Consider the following 20,858-nt stretch of genomic DNA (forward strand, 5'->3'; position numbering starts at 1 on the left):
CACACATCTAATCTTCCATCAAACTGTGTGCAACTGAATCTTCAGTGTGGAAAGGGCTCTGGTTATTTTCTGTTGGGATGCTGAGCCCAGGGAAAAGTCAGCCTAGATGGGTGGGGTGACCATTACACTTCCCAAGGACCCCCAGGCTGGGCCACACAAAGCCCTGCAAAAGGACCCTGCCTTCTAGGTTCTGCCTCCTGCCTCCTGTCCATAAAGCTCTTATAAATAGTTAGGTGTAGGTTTTTTTGTGAATGCAAGTTTTTCATTTACCTGGGATAAATGTCCAGGAGTGTGATTTCTGAGTCTTGTGGTACAATGCATGCATGCATGCTAAGTTGCTTCAGTCATGTCAGACTCTTTGAAACCCTTTGGGTTGTAGCCTGCCAGGCTCCTCTGTCCATGGGATTCTCCAGGCAAGAATACTGAGCAGGTTGCCTTGCCCTCCTCCAGAGGATCTTCCTGACCCAGAGAAGGACAACATGACCCAAACTCATGTCTCTCCCATCTCCTGCATTGGCAGGTGGGTTCTTTACCACTAGCACCAACTGGAAAATCCAAGTGTACAGTAGAAATAGTTTTAACCTCTTTTCCAATTCTTATACCTTTATATATATATATATATATATATATATATGTTCTTATCCAATTGCACTGGCTAATACCTCAAAGACAATGTTAAAGCATACTAAGGGTAATGAATACCTTTGCCTTAGTCAGAGTAGCTCTAGTGTTTCACCATCAAGTAGGATTCTGGCTTTAGGATTTGTGGCTTATATATTTTGACATGTTAAGGAAGTATCCATCTGTATTAGTTTCCCAGGGCTGCTTTGACAAAATACCACAGACTGGCCGGCTTCAAGCAACAAAATTCATTTTGGGGGTTAGAAGCCTGGAATCAAATTGTTGGCAGGGCCACAATTCCTCTGAAACTTGTAAGGGAGAATCTGTCCTTTCCTTCCAATAGCTTCCGGTGCTTTGCCCACAGTCTTTGGCACTCCTTGGCTGGCAACTATAGCACTTCAACTTTGCCTCTGTTGTCACATGGTGACCCCTTCTGTGTCTATGTCTCTGTGTCTCTTCTGTTCTTACAGAGACACTGGTCATAGTACGCCAGTATGGCCTCATCTTAACATTACTAATTATATCTGCAATGACTCTTTTTCAACCCACCCACACACAACAAAACATTCAGTTCCTGTCTTCCTTTATATGTTGTTCTTGAGAAGACTGCTGGAAGCTTAACTTTTTTATGCATCCAATTAATCTTATAGTTGGGCCTGGAATCCCTGAAGATTTTTTTTTGTCTTTAAAGTCTAGTAGTTTATGTCTCAGATTTGAGATGTGAACATTTTGGGACAATTTTCAAAGTATATGTGCTGGGAGACAATTCTCTGAGTCACTCACATTTCTGTATATATTGCAAATATATTGTATTGCAAATATATTTTATAGCAAATACTTTGTATAGCAAACGGCCTCAGAAGATAGAGACAGTTTTGTCCTCGAGGACAAAAAGAAGACATGCTTTGTGTTCAGCACCGTGAAGCAAAAAGGAAGGGATGACACCTACTCATTATGAAAGACTCAGGTTCCCTGAGCTAAGAGTTCCTCTCCTGTTATATTGTATGTGCAGATATTCTCTAGCCCTCTGTACATCACCCTTGAATATTAAGGCTGAGAGGATCAATGTTACAAGGACAGTATATTGGGTACTAATATCTCTGTGAGTAATAAGCTATCTTTACTCTTTGACCCAGGAGTCTCATGTTTTCTACTGGCAACCATAAAACTGTGGCAAGCTAACCTATTAGCTTATAAAGAGGATAAAATATAAGACTCTTCGTAGTTCTTGACAACATGCTGGGGCATTTTAACATGGTTATTTACTTTTTCTGGAAAGTCTCCTGGAATACAGTTTTAAATATTTGTTGTTCCTGTGTTTGGTCATTTCAACCCGGGACTCCTGTTATATGTAGGCTGACTCTTCTTTGCCCATCTTCTATTTCAATCATTTTCAGAACCATTTTACTTCTTTTGTTTTTATTATTTTTGTTGCTTTCTGCCTTTCTTCAGTGTTCCTTTTCAGCTTTTCACTCCGATATATTCCTCCTTGTACAGCTTGTGATTTATTCTTTTTTCTGAAACTGTGCTGCCTTTGTCTTCAGTTTTTTTCCTGAGTTCAGTCAACTCATTGCACTTCTTTTGCTTTGCTCATCTTTGTTTTTAGATTTTTAATTTCTGATTCTAATGTTTTAATTTAAAAATGCTTTTTAATGTATGTTCAATTCATAACGCAATGTGTATTATCAGTTTCTTCCATTTTGGGGAAAGGGAGACTTTTGATCAGCTACCAGTCTTATATGGACTTGGTTTGATTTATTTTCTATTTTTCCTATTCCTGAGGACTGTGTGGACAGAGTTCATATTTAAGATTACCCTCTTCGTTTAAGAGTACCCTCTTCTCAGTTGTTTTTTTTTAATGGATAATAGTGAGGGGAATGAAAAGGATTGGGATATCTTATTCCTTTTTTAATTCCTGCAGAATCAATATTTTTCCTCTCTTAAACTTTTCCTTCACGGTCAATTCACATAGGACATAACTCATCTCTTTATTTTATTGTATCCTAGAAGCTCTGCATCTCTGAGGTGCCAGTTCCAGTCCTGTTCATTTTCAAGGCATTTTCTCTTTGGCTGTTGCTATGAACTACTATGTCCTAGACCTATGTTCAATTTTTTGACATTTACTATTGTACTTTCTTTTTCTAGGAGTAATTCTGTGTGTGTGTGTTACCTATACCCTCTTCCTCTGATTTCCCTTTTTGCAGATTCTCATAAGCCTCTCCCTCTCTACTCTCCTACCTCTAGCAGCACAGACGCTCTATTGAAACATAGTGCTTCCTTCTCAAGTTGTAGTTAGTTCAAAGTTTGTGGTGGTCTCTATGTCCTAGAGATGTAAAGGTGTGGACCAGGGATGAACTTTTCACTTTTTCTCTTAACTTAATTGATTTTTGGATATAATGTAGAAAACAAAATGGATGCAGAAAGCTGCCCTTATTTTTCAGACCATTCCAATATTTTAAATGCTTGTTTTTATTTTGCATTTTATCTATAGTTACTTAGAGTTTGTTTCTAAATTTCATAATGTATAGGTTCCTAAAATTATTTATCTATTTACTTTTACCTTAATTGTATTGGAATCAGATATGTGGTCTCTATGTTATTATTGATTTTTTAAAATGTACAGAAACTCAATTAACTGCCTACTTTTGGGTTAGTTTTATACATAATCCTTATGTGTCTGAGAAGATTGTACATGCTCTAATTTCTTACTACAGGGTTCTCCCCCTCCTCTGCATACATACATACATATATAGGATCAAGTTTGCTAATTATATTGTTCAAATACCATGAAAGATTTGTTGTCTGCTTGATCTAATTACTGAGAAAGGCAAATCAAAAATTTCCCAACGTGATGTATGTTTACCAATTTATCCTTGTTGGTCTGTCAAGTTTTGCTTTATATGGTTTGAGACTATATTATTAAGTATATTTTTAAAATATACTTAATTGAAGATTTTATCATTATATCTAGATTGACATTCATCCTTTAAAAAAACATGATATTGATATAGCTATACAAGCTTTGTTTTGGCAAATATGTAATTTCCATCCTTTTATTTTTAGCCTTTTCATGTCCCTTTGCTTTAGTGTGGCTCTTGCAAGCAGGATGTTTGGATTTTTCAACTTAATCTGATAATTCTGTATGTTAAGTAGAGAGTCTGGTACACTTGTATCATGCTATAGACATACAAAATAATATATGTCAAAGTTAATGTTTACATTTACTCTGCTTTTATTATTTTTTTAAGTTTAGATTTCTTTTAAGAAACTGATTTATCTCTCTGTAAAATCATATTTATCTGGAATTTAGTAATTCTTTTGTTTACATTTTTATATTCTGTCAAATTCAAGTAAAATTAAATATATTGTTACATACTCATGTATATGTATACATACATGTATATCTATTTATATCTATTTTTCCTACAATGTATATATATTGCTTTTATAATCCAAAAGTTATTTAGAGATAGTTTAATACATAAATGAATAGATAAATGAAATCATATCTTTCTTTCTTTATTTTTAACATGGAAATGATGTTGTTATAACCAGGTAGACTTATCAACAGCCATAAAATGGAAGTCACCTGAAGGCAGAATCTCCTCAACCTCGCCTGCCCTGAATTTTCTCAGCTGAGATTAGTAAATACCTGCAGAAAAATAAAAGATGCTGTCAGGAGGTCATGAGCTGAGTTGCTATAGCAGGGTTACCAGATTTAGCAAATAAAAACCTCATGCAGGATATACTTTTACTAATAACTTACACACAGTTTGTCTGATATTCAGATATAACTAGATGTCCTGTATTTTATCTGGCAAGCCTAGCCTATGGATCGCCCTTGCCCATGCATTTCACTGGAGAGCGGATCAAAGCAGATGTCTCTTCCTTGTAAGCCCGCGACTTGTCTCTGCTGAATGGATCTGGGAAGAGGTAAAAATGTCCACTCTCTATTTGGACACCCACACTCGTTGTCTCTTATTTGCTAGCAATCTCTCAGAGACCCCTTCAGCACTTAATCTAGGGAATGAGGACACTATGCCTTTGGTTTTCAGCCTGCTAGAATTTCCACCTGACCCCTTGCCAACAACCCCGACACCGGCCCCACCACACACAAACACACATCCAGACTTTCTGCCAATGTCAGACCTCAGGAGCTAGAACCAATCAGGGAAATCCCACACTGAAGGATTATAGCCAGGTTCTGCCTCCTCCCTGAGCTCAGGAAAAGACTGTTAACCAGTTGCCCACTCAAGACTTCCTTATTGAAAAACAACAAATTTATTGATCCCAACAGGTATAGGTTCCTCAAAATCACTGCAATGTCCTCCTGGATCTTCTGATCACCCCCTCTCCAATCCTTATCTAGGAGTTTTCCTGCTCACAGTTATTCAGAAGTTTCTGTTGTTCCTTCTGCTATGCCTAAATAATTACAATAAGCTAATAATTAACTTTGGTACAAAACTCTCAGTTCCCTGTGTATTCTTTTATATGTGATAATTAGTTCTCAGTCCAGCTGTGACTGAAAAAGCATGGGCTCTAACCCTGACAGGCTTGAGTCTGAGGCCGAGATCACTCACTGACTAGCTTGTGGCTTTGACCAATTCACTGAGCCTCTCTGAGGTCTCTTCCTCTTCTATAAAATGGGACTCAGACAAGTGATTTTGAACCAATCCTTATTCTATTAGATACCCTTCAGACTCACAAGGGAAAAAAATTTGCAAACTCCATGTTTGAACTAGATAGTACTTTTTTAGAAGCACGCAGGAAAAAATGCAAACTTCATTGGCAGCAGAACTAATTAGACAGATTTCAATACATCTTTCACGGCAGTCAGAATTCTGATTGGAAAAAAATTTCCAGACATAGAGTATTGCAGAAAGGAGTGAGTTTATCAAGAACAAAGAGCAGAGATAATGTGGAACACAGTGGTCCAAACTCCTGATAGGCCAAGAAAAGCCGACAGGACCCTGTTAGAACAGCGGGCCGGCTCAAGGGAGAGCCGACTGAAGGGAGAGTAGATAGTGAGGAGCACTAAAAATACAGTGGGCCGACCTCCTGAAACACCAGGGAGAGTTAGTAGCCAATTTTTATAGCCTCAAGACAAAGAAAATTCCTGCTAGGAGGGTGGCGTTAGGTAACTGGCTAGGGAGCTATAGGATGAGTACCAAGGTGGGCATTTTTGCCTAACTTGGCATCAGGAAGCTGGCCGGTAAGTGTTGGCAGCAGTTACAATGGGGCTCAGTCAGTTCCAGAGATGCCCTCGGTTCTGAGCTCCACTTCTATGGCCCCAGTGCAAGACCACACACCTGTGGCCTTGGGACTCCACAATGTCCACAGTAGATTAAAAATGAAGAAGTTCTTTAATCCTCACAACAATAAAAAGTAGACTTATTTCAGTGAGAAAAGCAAGATGGGAAATAATATGTATAATATGTTACGTTTTGTATAAGAAAGAAGGAATATAAAAATGTTTATTCTATTTGCTTATTTTGCGTAAATAATACACAGAACTTAATGAAAATAGTTAAATCCAGTGTGAAGATTGGGGATGGTGATGCAAAGCACAGTGGTTTAGGGCAGGGATATTCTTTCACTATATATCATTTTATATTTTTTGGATTTTGGAACCATATGATTTGTATTTTGGAATTCATTCAAAACTAAAGATAGAAAGTTGAACACTTTTAAAAATTAAAAGTAAAGTCTATCTCTAAAAGTTGTCGATTAAATGAAACTATATATGTAGCATGTGTATGTGTGTAGTGTTATAGATTTATGTATTTTAATAGAGAAAATTTTGCAAGTTAATTTCTAAGGAAAAAATAATCATGCATTATCCCAATGCTCAGAGGTAAATCTGTTAATATTTTTCATATTGTTTATCAATATTTATATTGTTATTTAAATATTTTTACATAGAGAGTATGTTGAATTTTTTATCCTGCATTTACCTTAAAGCAAAGCCATCCTTTGTAACTTCTGTTTTTGATATCTGTAGTATACTTCATTATATAAATGACCTTTGTCACCTGTTTACTTGTCTATGTTCCCATGGCCCTATCAACTCCCCAAGGACAGGGGCTGTGCCTTATTCATCTTTGTGTTCCCCGGGTGTGATTTGTGGAGGGATCTTGATAAGTATCTATTGAATAAATGCACACATTATTTGACCAAAATTATCTAAGGAGTCGCTTATTGTTGGGTGTTTGGGTCATTTCCAATTGTTTTCACTCCTGTAAATAATGCTAGCACAGTCATCTGTATATATAAATCACAAATCGCTATGCACATCTTTACTTGTTTCCTTAGGCAAAATTCCTAGAAGTGGAATTACTGGCTCAGTGGATAGGAAAAATTTAAGGTTGTTGAAATCACACTGCTAATTTGCCTTCCAAAATGTTGTCCCAATATGCACTCTCGGCAGCTGCCACAGGAGGCCTGGTCCTGACATTCAGTGAAATCAGGAGCTCCTGTTCCTAAAATCTTTGCAGGGGAAAAGAATGGCATCCCATATACAATCCTATTGCACTGAAGCTTCTTTAACTTTTTTTAGTGAGTTTGAACAGGTTTTCAAATTTTCTCAGACATAAATTTTTTTAAAATTTTGTTTGCTCATGCACTTCATACGTCTATCTCCTTGGGTTTTCATATTTTTCATCTGTATCTTCTCATTTTAAACTGTGACTCTCTCTGCTTGTCTCTTTCCTCATAGGTTACCTAATTGTCTCCAGGGAGTTTTTTAGAGGTTTAGGGGAGATGCATATTATGGAAAATTTCCAATATACAAAACAGTAGAGAGAAGAGTACAACAAAGACCCAAGTTCCTGTCACCCGACTTCAACAACCTTAAGCACTTTGACAATTTTATCTGTTATGTTTCTTACCCAACATACACAGACATTTGAAAAACATTTTTTCCTAGAGTGTTTTAGGCAAATCCTAGACATTACAGCATTTTCCCCATAAATAGCCAAAGAATTTTTAAGCTGCCATATGAGTATTTCTATTTAAGAAGTTCACGGATTGACTCCACAATAAGGGATTTATTTATAACAGATTGGAATCCTGCCCTCTATCATTTCTCCACATTCAATGACTCTTTCTTTATGTAAAACGTGGCCTTTGTCTTTCTTCAGCCTACCTGCGTGTACTCCATGGGAGACCACTGAAATATTGCAGCCATACATTTAGGCCAAATGAATGGCTAAGGCCTTGTCAGAGTCACCCAGGTCTGCAGGAGAGGAGAACCATCAATTTGCATTTGCTGAGCATATAAACAACTCATCTCCAGTGTTTGCTAACTGATTGCCCACCTTCATCAAACTCATATTTCAACAGTGTTAACACTGTTAAGTCTTAATTCATCTTCATTAAATAGCAGCTTGCGTTGAGAAGGGAAATGGGTTGATTTCCATCCCCTCCCCATGATATGGCAGCTTCTTTGTCAGTCTGGAAACAACGAATCCCTCTGCAGACTGCGCTTCATGTTTTAAGCAGAACTCAAGATGGTGGCAGTATTTTTATTTCCTCTCTTGGGACAATTTTACCCAATTTCAAATATCTATAGAAATCAGAATCCAAAATAACTTTCTCAAATGGGAGGACTCTAGGTATGCAGGGTGGAAGGAGAGGGAGAGAGAGCATGAGAACGCGTCTGCAAGACAGCAAAAGTCGTTTTTAAAAAATAAGTGCTTGCAAAGACAGAACTACAGCCAGGCTGGAAGAAGAGAAGGCCACGCACCCCCGTCTCCGGCCTGCCGTTCCCTGTGCTAATCCCGGTGACAGCAACAGGAGCTACTGGAATCTGAGCCGCCGGCCTGACTTCAGCACCTGGCGCTGGAGGCTGGGGCTGGGGATCTGGGGAAGTTATGCTGTGGGAGCGAAGAAATCCCAGCTTGTTGAGGCCTAGACCCACTGTTCTGGGGATCCTGAGGCCGTTCCAGAGATGTCGACACACCTTTCATGAACCAGCACTTGCCTACATTCTGCACCAGCCCCTTTGCCTCTCCTGGCCTGGTGTTCTGCAAGGACAGGAGCCCGTCCCTAAGATCAGGGAATATTCTTGCTGTGCGTGTCCAAGCTTGTGTGTGCATGCGTGCATATGTATGAGTGTGTGTGTGCGCGCGCATGCATGTGAGTGTGCCTGCGTGTTGCTCTTGTTTCAGGAGCTGGAAGTTACAAAGCATCACCTTCAAAATGAAGCCTGCTGTCAAGTGGTAAACAAGGCGGATTCTGGGGATTAGAATGTCAAGCCAGGTCTTTGCTAACATGCACGGTGGCCGGGTGGTGCCCAGAAAGGTTTTTAAAGGCTGGAGGCGGCACGAGGTGTGTGAAACCAGAGCTTTCCCTTTCCGTGGAAAAAGCGAGGGGGAATAGGAGGAGACAGGCTCTCTCACACTGAAACGTGTTTAAAGAAGAATCATTTGAATTAAAATAGATGTGCTCCCAAAATAATCTTGTTTTGAAATCTCAGAAATCTTAGGAAGAGAAAAAGGCTATCAGTACACTTACCCTTTGAATCCGTTATGGCCCTTGCTATTTATAATTTATTTTTCCTCCATGTGGCTTAAAATAATCAACAGACATTATCGCATTAACTCTTGCAATCCCCTTCGTCCTTCCACAAAGTCCTGTCCTTCAGGCCACAAAGGACACAGCCCCAGCCCTGTGGATGTGGCCTCCCCTGCCCTGGCTCCTCTGAGCCCCCTGGCCGGCCCCGGGCCTGGGAGAATGTTCTGGCCACCACAGTTCACGGTCTTTCCTCATCTGCCCCAAGGCCAGGTGGCGGGGAGCCTGCTGGAGGGAGACGTCAGCAGGAGAGCCATCAGGACCCTAGAGATGCCCTAGACCATGTCCCTGCTTCAGTGTCCTAACTCGTGTCACTGCAAGGCCCATGGCAAGTTATTGTTAACAACAGTAAAGCTCTAGTGTTTACAAGCTGTTTACTTTTTTAAAAAAGCAAATTAGAGAAGGGTAAAGTTATCTCAAAAGAGGGTGGAAAATAGCAGCTCACATAGTAGGTACCTGTTTACTTTAAAGAATTCACATAAAAATTCACATTATCAGTTTCTTTTGGAAAACCCAGGGCTAGGGTCAGCCCTTGATAGGAGCTAAGTGTCCCTGTCCCTTCAGATGGGAGCAGGGCTCTCTCTTCGAGTGACACCGAGTCCCTGAGTGGGCACACCACTTCCGCAGGAGAGATACTGCTGGCCCCCTGCAGGCTTCTGGGGTGTGACCTCTGGAGGCAGGAGTGGAAACAGTTTTCCTGGGGGCCAAAACCTATAAAATCTCCGGCTTCCCAGGTGGCGCTAGTGGTAAAGAACCCATCTGCCAATGCAGGAGACATAAGAAACGCTAGTTTGATGGCTCAGTCAGGAGAAAGAAATAGCAACCCACCCCAGTATTGTTGCCTGGAGAATCCCATGGACAGAGGAGCCTGGTGAGCTATAGTCCATAGGGTCGCACAGAGTTGGACACAAATGAAGCGACTCAGCGCGCACACACACACACATTTTAAGAAAAAAATACAGTCAGAGATACAAAGTTAAATGTAAAACAAATTTATTTAGAATGAGAAAAGAAATGATAGCAAATTACAAATTTGATGACAAATATCAATGACAATTACAAGCTACACAATGATAATAGTACCCTTACCACAAAATCCTGAAAAATAATATAATTTTAAAAAATAATACTTCAAGCATGACAGACCTCTTTAATACTCTTTTTTAATGTTGTTTTTTGACTGCATACTCTTTGATTAAGTCTTCTTATGAAAATGATTATGTAATATTGTCTCTAGAAAGAATAGATAAAAATTCACTCTTTCCCTTAGATCAGCTTTTTGAAATTTGGTTTAAGTTATTGATAGCATAAAAGAGTTTCTTCCAGCTTTGCCTCTTGTTACTGGTAGTGTCACATGAATTTTTAGGATTGCTGTCAAATTTAAGAAAACATTTACCAAATTTCTTTCATATCTGAGCTGCCGCAATTGTGCTTGAGGTTTGAAATACTGTTACTGGCCTGTGCCTGTAACATAGCAATTCTAATCAATTCTATTTTACATGATTCCCATTGAAAAAGGATAAAGGACATACAGTACAATTATAATTGTCTGTTCTGCCTTACTGAGTATATTCTTGCATAAGTGAACTTTGGTTTTGACTAGGCATTGATGAGAATTGAATCTATTGCTTACAATTTTATTTGCTGAATAATCAGAAGATTATCTTACCATAGTCTGTATATGTTTCAAGCCTTATGTCTCCTGCATTACTCACATATTTCAGGAGCTGGATGCCTCGGGCGCTGAGAGAGTTTGCAGAACTGTCAGTAGGCGCATTCTTGGAAGTCATCCCTATACTAGCATGGCCAGCAATGATTTATCATTGACAGTGATGCAAACCACAGAAATACATCCCACTAAACCTAAACTCAATCCATCCAACTCAAGCCACTGTAACAGACACAGAAAAGCCCTTAGCCACTCCAGTGCCACCAATGACACAGAGAGAAGCTTGACGGAGCAGACAAGAGGATGGAGAGTGACAATGGTTGCACCGTTGCTATTCAAACCCCTCAGCTTTGCAAATTTTGCAAAACTGTAGATCCATCTGCATATATTGTGAAGGCCCCTCCCCAGAGTCTTGAAGGGAACTAGACAGTGAGAGGCCCAAAGTCAAAGCTTCACTCACTTATGGGTGAATTGGCCTCTGATGGATAATAACAATCTCACTCCCCACTTTCCTGAATGGAAAAGAAAGATGTTAAGTAACTTGTAGAGATGCTGGGCTTTCATATCACCCACAGCCCCTGGGACCTGAGCCAGAACCCAGTGTGAGTGCCCTTTACTGCTTCATCATGAGTTGTTGTGGTGCTTGTCAATTGTTGAAGAGACTTACTTCTCCAAAACTATCTTTTGGAGTTTTGTCAAAATCTGTATCTTGTGGAGGAAATGCGTCTTTGCATTTCAACTCAAACTCATCCATTCAGATGGCCTTGCCCACCAGATGCCCCGTCACAGAAAAATGGCAGAGGACTGCTGTGCTGGTGGGAGGCCCTTATTTGCAGGTAGAGAGATGTGAGAACTGCCTGAGCATATTAGGTCCAAGATTAGATGCCTCCTGAACCATCTTTAGCCCTAAGTTCTTTCCACTGAGACTCAGCAGAGCCTAAGCTTTAAGGTAGCTCTATAGTTTCTTCTCACACCTGGTGAAACACCACATGTACAGATGGGTCTTACTTAATGTGTTGGCCAGGTATTGTGCCAATGTTGTGTAACCACCCACCTCAAAACACTATGGCTTGTAACAATCATCATTTATTCTTGGGGATCTGAAAGGTTGGTTGGAGAGGCTCTTTTTCCTGCCATAGGACTGTGAGCCTAATGTGGTTTGCTCCACACATTTCTCATCTTCCTTGGACCAGAGGACTAGCCTAGACATGCTCTTCTCAGAGTGATGGCAGAGGTTCAAGGTGATGACCAGAAACATGTGAGGCCTCTTAAGACAGGCTTGGAACTGGCACACTACAGCTTTCATCCACATGCCATTGGTCAAAACAAATCCTATGGTCAATATCAAAGTACCGGAAGTAAAGGGTACTCCACTCCTAAGGCTATGGCAAAGGTGTAAATGCAAGGAGGAGTGAAAACTGGGGTCAATAATTCAATCTTCGACACCTAGGAAGGAGCACAGATGACAGATGGGCAAGTCCAGCAGCCCACTGTAGAGATGAGAGAATTGGGGAGTGCCACAGACAACACAGCTTTAGCAGGGCATTTGGCAGGGGCCAACCTGGACAGCTGGGTAGATTTATTGCTGAAACACTGTGCCCAAAGAGCATTGACTAATGGATTGATGTCCATTTGGAAGAAGTTTGCAGTGGCATACCATTAACTTCTGCCCTGCTCCACTGTTTTCATCCACATTTTGGATGTAGGTATTGGAATCATGTCTTATCAGATCTGCAGGTGATAGCCTGACTATCAGTGAGGAGCATATCTAATATGTTTTGATGGCAATTTCAAAATTCAATTATTAACAGGCTAGATTTATGGATCCAAAGCAAGAATGAATAAATAAAAAGGGAATTAACATTTATTGAACATCTACTATATGCCAGGCACATGTTTTATTTAATCCTTGCAACAACACTTCGAAGCAAATATGCTTTTCTTTTTCAGATTAAAAAACTATATCCTAGAACAATAAACTACATCCAAATCAAGCAAAAGGAAGGAAATAAAAAGAAGTATGAAAATAAATAAAACAGAGATGAGAAAATCAATGAAACTAAAGTTGGTTCTTTAAATAAAGATCAACAAAATGGATGAAACTTTAGCTAAGCTAATCAAGGGAAAAGGGAGGAAACTCAGGTCATTAAAATCACAAATGAGAGAACATTATTACTGACCTTGCAGAAATAAGAATTATTATAAGGGAACACTATAGCCAACCTAGATAGCATATTTAAAAGCAGAGACATTACTTTGCCAACAAAGGTCCGTCTAGTTAAGGCTATGGTTTTTCCAGTGGTCGTGTATGGATGTGAGAGTTGGATGGTGAAGAAAGCTGAGCACCGCAGAATTGATGCTTTTGAACTGTGGTGTTGGGGAAGACTCTTGAGAGTCCCTTGGACTGCAAGAAGATCAACCAGTCCATCCTAAAGGAGATCAGTCCTGGGTGTTCATTGGAAGGACTGATGTTGAAGCTGAAACTCCAATATTTTGGCCACCTCATGCAAAGAGTTGACTCATTGGAAAAGACCCTAATGCTGGGTAGGATTGGGGGCAGGAGGAGAAGGGGACAACAGAGGATGAGATGGTTGGATGGCATCACTGACTCGATGGACATGGGTATGGGTAAACTCCGGGAGTTGGTGATGGACAGGGAGGTCTGGCGTGCTGCTATTCATGGGGTCGCAAAGAATCGGACACGACTGAGTGACTGAACTGAACTGATAAACAACTTTACACCAGTAAATTCAATAACTTAGATAAAATGGACAAATTTTTAGAAAGATACAAGTTACTAAGACTGTCTCAAGAATAAACAGAAAATCTGAATAGGCCTATGACAGGAAATCAAACAAGTAATTTAAAAATTTCCCGTAAAGGTAAGCAGTCCTGGTCCAGAGGGAGTCACTGGTGAATTCTACTGAACGTTAAAGAAGAATTAATACCAACCCTTCACAAATTCTTAGGAAAATTAGAAGAGGAGGAAATATTTCTCAACCCATTTTATTAAGCTAATATTACCCCAATATCAAAACCAGATAAGGACATCACACTCGCACACACCAAAAGAATCCTATAGAATTGCATGACTAAAGATATAAAAATCCTCAACAAAATATTAGCAAACCAAAAGCAGCAACATATAAAAACATTATATGCCATGAAAAAATGCATTATCCCAAGAATACAAAGTTGGTTTAACCTTCAAAAATCAATTAATACAATACACCATATTGGGCTTCCTTGGTAGCTCAGTGGTAAAGAATCCGCTTGCAATGCAGGAGATCTAAGAGATGTGGATTCAATTCCTGAGTTAGGGAGATTCCCTGGAGAAGAGCCTGGCAACCCACTCCAGAATTCTTGCCTGGAGAATCCCATGGATAGAGGAGCCTGGCAGGCTACAGTCCATAAGGTCTCCAGGAGTCGGACATGACTGAAGTGACTTAGCACAAGCATGAGCAGTACACCATATTAATAGAATAAAGACAGAAACCATGAGATAATTTCAACAAATGCAGAAAACGTACTTGACAAAAATCAATACACTTTCATGATACAAGCATTCAACAAACTAGGAACAAAAAGGAACATCCTCTATCTGCTACAGGGCATCTATGAAAAACCCACAGCTAGCATCATACCAGTGGGTGAAAGATTAAACACTCTCTCCTAAGATTAGGAACAAGATAAAGTTGTCCATTCTCACAAATTTTTTAAAGCATGTACAAGAGTTTCTAGTCAAGACAATTAGATATGAGAAAGAAATAAAAGGCGACAAGATTGGAAAGGAAGAAGTATCTGTCCATTTTCAGATGCCATGGTCTTGTTTATAGAAATGCTAAACAATCCACTAAAACACCATTAGAACTAAAAATGAATTCAATAATGTGGTAAGATACAATATCAGTATTAAAAAATTAACTATATGTAAAGATTAAACAGTTTAAAACTGGAATTAATAAAGCAATTCCATTTACAATAGCATCCAAAAGAATAAATACTTAGGTTTAAATTTAACAAAATTAAAAAAAAAAGAAATATAAGACTTGACTTGTTGAAAGAAAATAAAGAAGAGCTAAATAAATGAGAAGACATACCACACTCATTTTTTGGAAGACTTAATATTGTTAAGATGGTGACCAGAAGTAGGAGTTGGGGACAAACTTGGCAGTGACATGAAGCCCTCACGTGACCAGGAGCTGCAAAGTGACACAGCCTTCAGTGTAGTAGCCACTCCTGTCTGGGTACCAGCTCTCCACTGCTTCCTCACACCGGGCTAGCTTCAGACCTGAGGCAAGCAGATCAGGTCTGTGGGACGAAGCATGGCAGTGGGGTACTTGTGGCGAAAATCAAAAGGAGAAGGAGACAGCAAGGACAGACCCATAAAAATGACCAGGGAAAAAAATCTCATCACGGTGAATATTCACTAGGAAAAGAAAGAAATGGAGCAGCCCATGCAGAATGGACAGGAAGACTGCCCTTTGGGAGGGGGTGAATGCCACCAGTCAGCAGGAAATCATAGAGGGTGACAGGCTCACAGACTTTCCCCTAATTTCCCATGGGCCATACCCAGTAGGCAGGACGATGATGGGATCAGTGGAAATGGAGATGATATGGAAATTTTCATAGAGGAGTTGAGAGAAATTAGGGGAAAACAGGGAGGTGCAATTGAGGACCTGTCTTCCTGTCCTTATGGGGGAGGTCTCTAATCACCAGGACCATCATGACGAACTTTGCCTTATGCCTTGACTCCTGCCATTTTCCATGAGATTAATACTGTGATTCCCACTGTTGTCCTCTTTATCCTTGCATTTTCTTGTTAATGCCATTACTGGTCCATTTGCTGTGAACTTTATGTAATTTCCATGTGTCAGGTGAGTTCTGTGTTACCAGTTTCTAACTGGAGATTGCCTTGGCACTCAATCTACGTTTCCATCAACAGTAGAGTTTCACCCATTTGCATGGAAAAATGTAAAGTTAATAAAGCAACTAAAAAGCAAAAAAATTAAAAAAATATATATGTATGTATATATATATATATATATATATATATAGTTAAGATGGCAATACCTCCCCAACTTAACCTACAGATTCAATGCAATGCCTAGTAAAATGTCAGCCACCAATTTCTTCAGAAATTGAAGAACTGATCCTAAAATTCATGTAGAAATTTAAGATATCCAGAAAAGTCAAAACAACCTTAAAAACGAAGAACTAAGTTGAAAGACCTACACTTCCCAATTTCAAAACTTACTACAGTGCTACAGTAATCAATACTGTGTGGTGCTGGCATAAGACAGACATACAGATCAATGGAATAGAATTGAGAGTCCAGAAATAAAATCAGTGGTTGATTGATTTTTAACAAGGATGCCAAGTCCATTCAAAGGGGAAAGAAGAATTTCTTCAATTAGTGGCCCTAGGACAACTGAAATCTTCATGACCTAAGATTTGGCAACAGACCCTTAGATATGACACCAGAAGCATGAGCAACAAAAGAGAAAATCGATAAATTGAACACCACCAAAATTAAAAACTTTTGTCCTTTCAAGGATATTAGCAAGAAAGTAAAAAGACAATACACAGAATGGGAGAAAAAAGTTTCAAATCATATCTGATATGAGACTTGTATCTGTAATAAATAAAGAATTCCAGAGCTCAAAAGTTAAAAAAAAAAAATAACCCAATGCAAACATGGCAAGGATGTGAAAAGACATTTCTCCACAGAAGATACATGGCCAACAGGTACATGAAAAGATGCTCAAAATTGTTAGTCATTAGGGAAATGTAAATCAAAACTATTACGAGATACTACTCCACACCCACTAAGAACATATAATAATAATAATAATAATAATAATAATAATAATAAAGACAGACAAGTTGTGTTTGTGACGAGTTGAAGAAAGTGGAAGTCCCATGTGTTGTTAGTGACAATGTAAAATGGTGCAGCCGTTTTGGAAAACAGTTTGGCAGTTTCTCAAAAGGTAAACGTATGATCACCACAATAAACTAGCCATTCCACTTGGAAGTATATACCCAAGAGAAATGAAAACATACATCCACACGAAGATTATACACAAATGTTAATAGCAGCATTACTCACAATAGCTAAAAAGTGAGAAAAACCCAAATGTTTGTCAACTTATGAATGGATACACAAATGTGGTACATCAGACAATATTATATTATTTGGCAATAAGACAGAATGAAGTACTGGTATGTGCTATTAAAAAACATCATGAACTTTGAAAGCATTACACTAAGTGAAAGAAGCCACACACAAAGACCACATATTGCATGATTCCACTTACAGGAAATGTCCAGAATAAGCAAATACATAGGCAAAAGTAGGCCAGTAATTGCTCAAGTCTAGGGCTTGGGAGCAGGAGGGGAATGCAAATTGACTGTAAATAGGTATGGGAATATTTTTATTAAATGAGGACAAAAATTGTCTGAAATTATGTTGTGGTAATGGTTGTACAGGGCTTCACAGGTGGCGCTAATGGTAAAGAACCTCCCTGCCAATGCAGGAGATGTTAAAAGACACGGGTTCGATCCCTGGGTCAGGAAGATCCCCTGAAGGAGGGCATGGCAATGCATCCCAGTATTGTTGACTGGAGAATCCCATGGACAGAGGAGCCTGGCAGGCTACAGTCCATAGGATGGCAAAGAGTCAGACATGGTTAAAGTGACTTACCACTCATGCATGCACGCAATGGTTGCACAGCCCTGTGAATAGAGTAAAAAACAGTGAATTGGACACTTAAATAGGTGAATTATGTGATATGTAACATATCACAATAAAGCTCTTTTTAAAAAAGTGCACAGGTGAAAAAAAAAGCTCTATTCTAGGAAAGTGCTGTCATACTTTAATGTGCATGCAGCTCCCCTGGGGACTTGTTGAAATGCAGATTCTGATTTGTAGGTCTGGGAAAGAGCTTAAGATTCTGTGTTTCTAAAATCTGTCTGTAGCACACCTTGGAGAGCAAGACTCTAAGGTAGCTACACAGTTTTCTCAGGGTTAGACAGCTAGTAAATGGGGAAAACCAGGCTTCAATTTTGTGTGACAACAGAATTCATAACTAGTGGTTAAGTGCAGAGTGGATTACCCAGCTTCTCATCACCTGTTGTAAAAAAAAAAAACAGTCGAGGCTTTATAACCATAACCTCAATGTATCAAGAGTTCATCTCAGTCACTGAAACTCTGAATAAAGTCTTTTCTGAAAAAGATTCATTTATTTTTTTATTTTTTTGGCTGTGGCGTGTCTTTATTGCTTCAGGCGGCTTTCTCTAGCTGCGGTGAGCAGGGACTGCCCTTCACTGCAGTGTGTGGGCTTCTCTTGTTGTGGAGCACTGGCCCTAGGCATGCGGGTTGAGTAGTTGTAGCTCACTGTCTCCAGAGCACAGGCTCAGTAGATGTGCAGCATGGGCTTAGTTGCACTGCAGCATGTGGGATCTTCCCGGAGCAGGAATTAAACCCATGTCCTCTGCATTGGCAGGAGGATTCTTAACCATTGGCCCACCAGGGAAGTCCTGTAATATACTTTTAAAAAATACCTTCTTCTTTTAAAAATACTTTCAGAATAAAGGCAAGCTGAATTAATTGAAGTAGAGGGTCCATCCTAGTAAGGAAAAGGTAGCCTCCCCTGGAATCCCAGGTTCAGATGTGAGAGCCACATTTAAGAGGAACATTAGAAAACCATAGTTTATCCAGAAAAAGCTAATCTGCATAGTGAGGGATTTGAAATCTTGCCAAAAGGAGAAGAGACAAAATGATTGATGAGGTTTATACTCCAGAAGTAAAGATTCAGGCAAGCTATAATATCTTTAAATAAAGTCTACTTTAAAAGAAGAAATTGATGTTTTCTATGTGACATAGAGGGCAGAATAAAGATTAAGAAAGGAATATTATAGGGAAGTCACTCCAATAAATTTAAAAAGTAATAAAACTCTAATAATTAAAATCTTCCTATATCATTCAGAACTCAGAAACTAAACACAAATTGGCTTAAGCCATGTGGAAAGTCTATTTTTCACATAACATAAATTTCTAGAAATAGGTTTCAGGCACTCTATCATTCCATAGTTTTTCTCTATGCTGGCTTCCGTTTTGGACATATTCTCTTTCAAGGGTGGTAAAGTGGTCAACAGAAGCACCAGACTTAGATTCTATCAGTTTGACAACCAAGAGAATGAATGTGGCTCCTTCTCAGGGGCTCCATCAAAACTCTCAGGGCTGACTTTCACTGGACAGCTTGAATCACATGCCCATTTATGAACCAATCGTTACAGTCATAGTGTGAAACAGGATGATTTACCAGGCTTGGATCACTGGCCTGTGACTGATGCTGAGAGCTGGGCTCAGTCCTGCCCAAACCACAAGGACTGAAATTGGAGGAGGGGTGGTTCTCCAAAGGAAAATAGCCTGGGCACTCCCTCCAGAAGAAGGGAGACTAGAAGATTGTCAGGGAAACCAACAGATTTCCACAAACTGCCTGCTTTGATTAAAGAGGCTCCTTTAGGAAGGATGGAGGGAGAGAGCTCCCTACCTCTGGAGACGTCCAAACAGGCTGGATGACCCCCATGAACCCTGCCCAGTAGGGAGCAGTGGATGGGAGTCGTGTCTTAGATGGTCACCTCTCTTCCAAGGACAATGGCTCTCCATTGCATTCATTCTTGCCCTCGGGCACTCACTTCTGCCTCAAAATATCTAACACCTTTTATCATAAAGCAGCTTCTCAATTCATAGCACACAAACTTTTCTAGGCCCTTTTGGAAATAGACTTATTTCCTTTTGTCTTTCCTCCTAAACCAACCTGTGGACATGATGTACACTCATTCTCTGTCATTGGCCTTGGCGTTCTATCTATGCCCTAATCAAAGATGCTCTTTCCAAGGACACATTGGAGTAAAGCTTCAGAAGAGTGTTATCGTGTCTTCTGTAGATAGTACTCTTTGGGAAGTCACTTCTTATTCAAGGTGACTTATTATTTTGTTTTGCAAGAAAATAAGAGCACTCAAGCTAACAAAAGAAAGGTGTGTGTGTGTGTGTGTGTGTGTGTGTGTGTGTGTAGCAGGGCTGACATTGTGAGGATATGGAAGTGCTTGGGGGTGTCTAGGACAGAAATCATTGTCAACCAGCAGGCCTCACAGAAGTTGAAACTCTTCTGAGTTCCCGCTTCAGAATAGCCTGGGACTTGGGCAGCAAGTGTTCACACAGCCTTCCCCAGCTCTCAGCCACATTCACCTGGTTAGCCACTGGTCACATGTTTGAGCTTCATACTCCACCAAGCAACTTGCTTTTCACCGTCTGTTCTGGAGTCCTGGAAGAGGAAAATCACTGGGCCAGCTTTCATTTTGCTTCAGACAATTAGTTCAGTTCAGTCGCTCAGTCGTGTTCAACTCTTTGCGACCCCATGGACGGCAGCACGCCAGGCCTCCCTGTCCATCACCAACTCCCGGTGCTTACTCAAATTCATGTCCATTGAGTCAATGATGCCATCCAACCTTCTCATCCTCTGTCATCCCCTTCTCCTCCTGCCTTCAATCTTTCCCAGCATCAGGGTCTTTTCCAATGAGTCAGCCCTTCGCATCAGGTGGCCAAAGTATTGGAGTTTCAGCTTTAGCATCAGTCCTTCCAGTGAATACTCAGGACTGATTTCCTTTAGGTTGGCTCTCCTTACAGTCCACAGGACTCTCAAGAGTCTTCTCCAACACCACAGTGGTCAGCCCTTAGCTAAATCTCATCGTTTATCCAAATACTCATGGGCGAGGCAGGGCAGGGGGAGTCATAGACACAACAGTCTGCTTTCAGTGAGTCTGCAGATGGCACCTTAGAGACATGGTACTCACCTAACCCATACCTGGAACTTGTCAAGTTTAAGTATCACAGAGAAGACTTGGGTGCCCAGTCTCATCTTCTCCCTGTAGACAAGCAACCAGCTGGAAAGGATGTAAAGCAACCAGACCATCAGGCAACAGAGAATAACCA

General features: G+C 40.0%; 1 pseudogene; it reads left to right on the top strand.

The window, feature by feature from the left end:
* The first annotated feature begins 15,306 nt into the window (after positions 1-15,306).
* On the top strand, positions 15,307-15,613 carry LOC145526747 (protein BEX3-like; annotated as a pseudogene).
* Positions 15,614-20,858: the final 5,245 nt, after the last annotated feature.

The sequence above is a fragment of the Giraffa tippelskirchi genome, chromosome 2 (assembly GCF_054371585.1).
Source record: "Giraffa tippelskirchi isolate mGirTip1 chromosome 2, T2T-mGirTip1v1.2.pri, whole genome shotgun sequence".
Taxonomy (NCBI): Eukaryota; Metazoa; Chordata; class Mammalia; order Artiodactyla; family Giraffidae; genus Giraffa; species Giraffa tippelskirchi.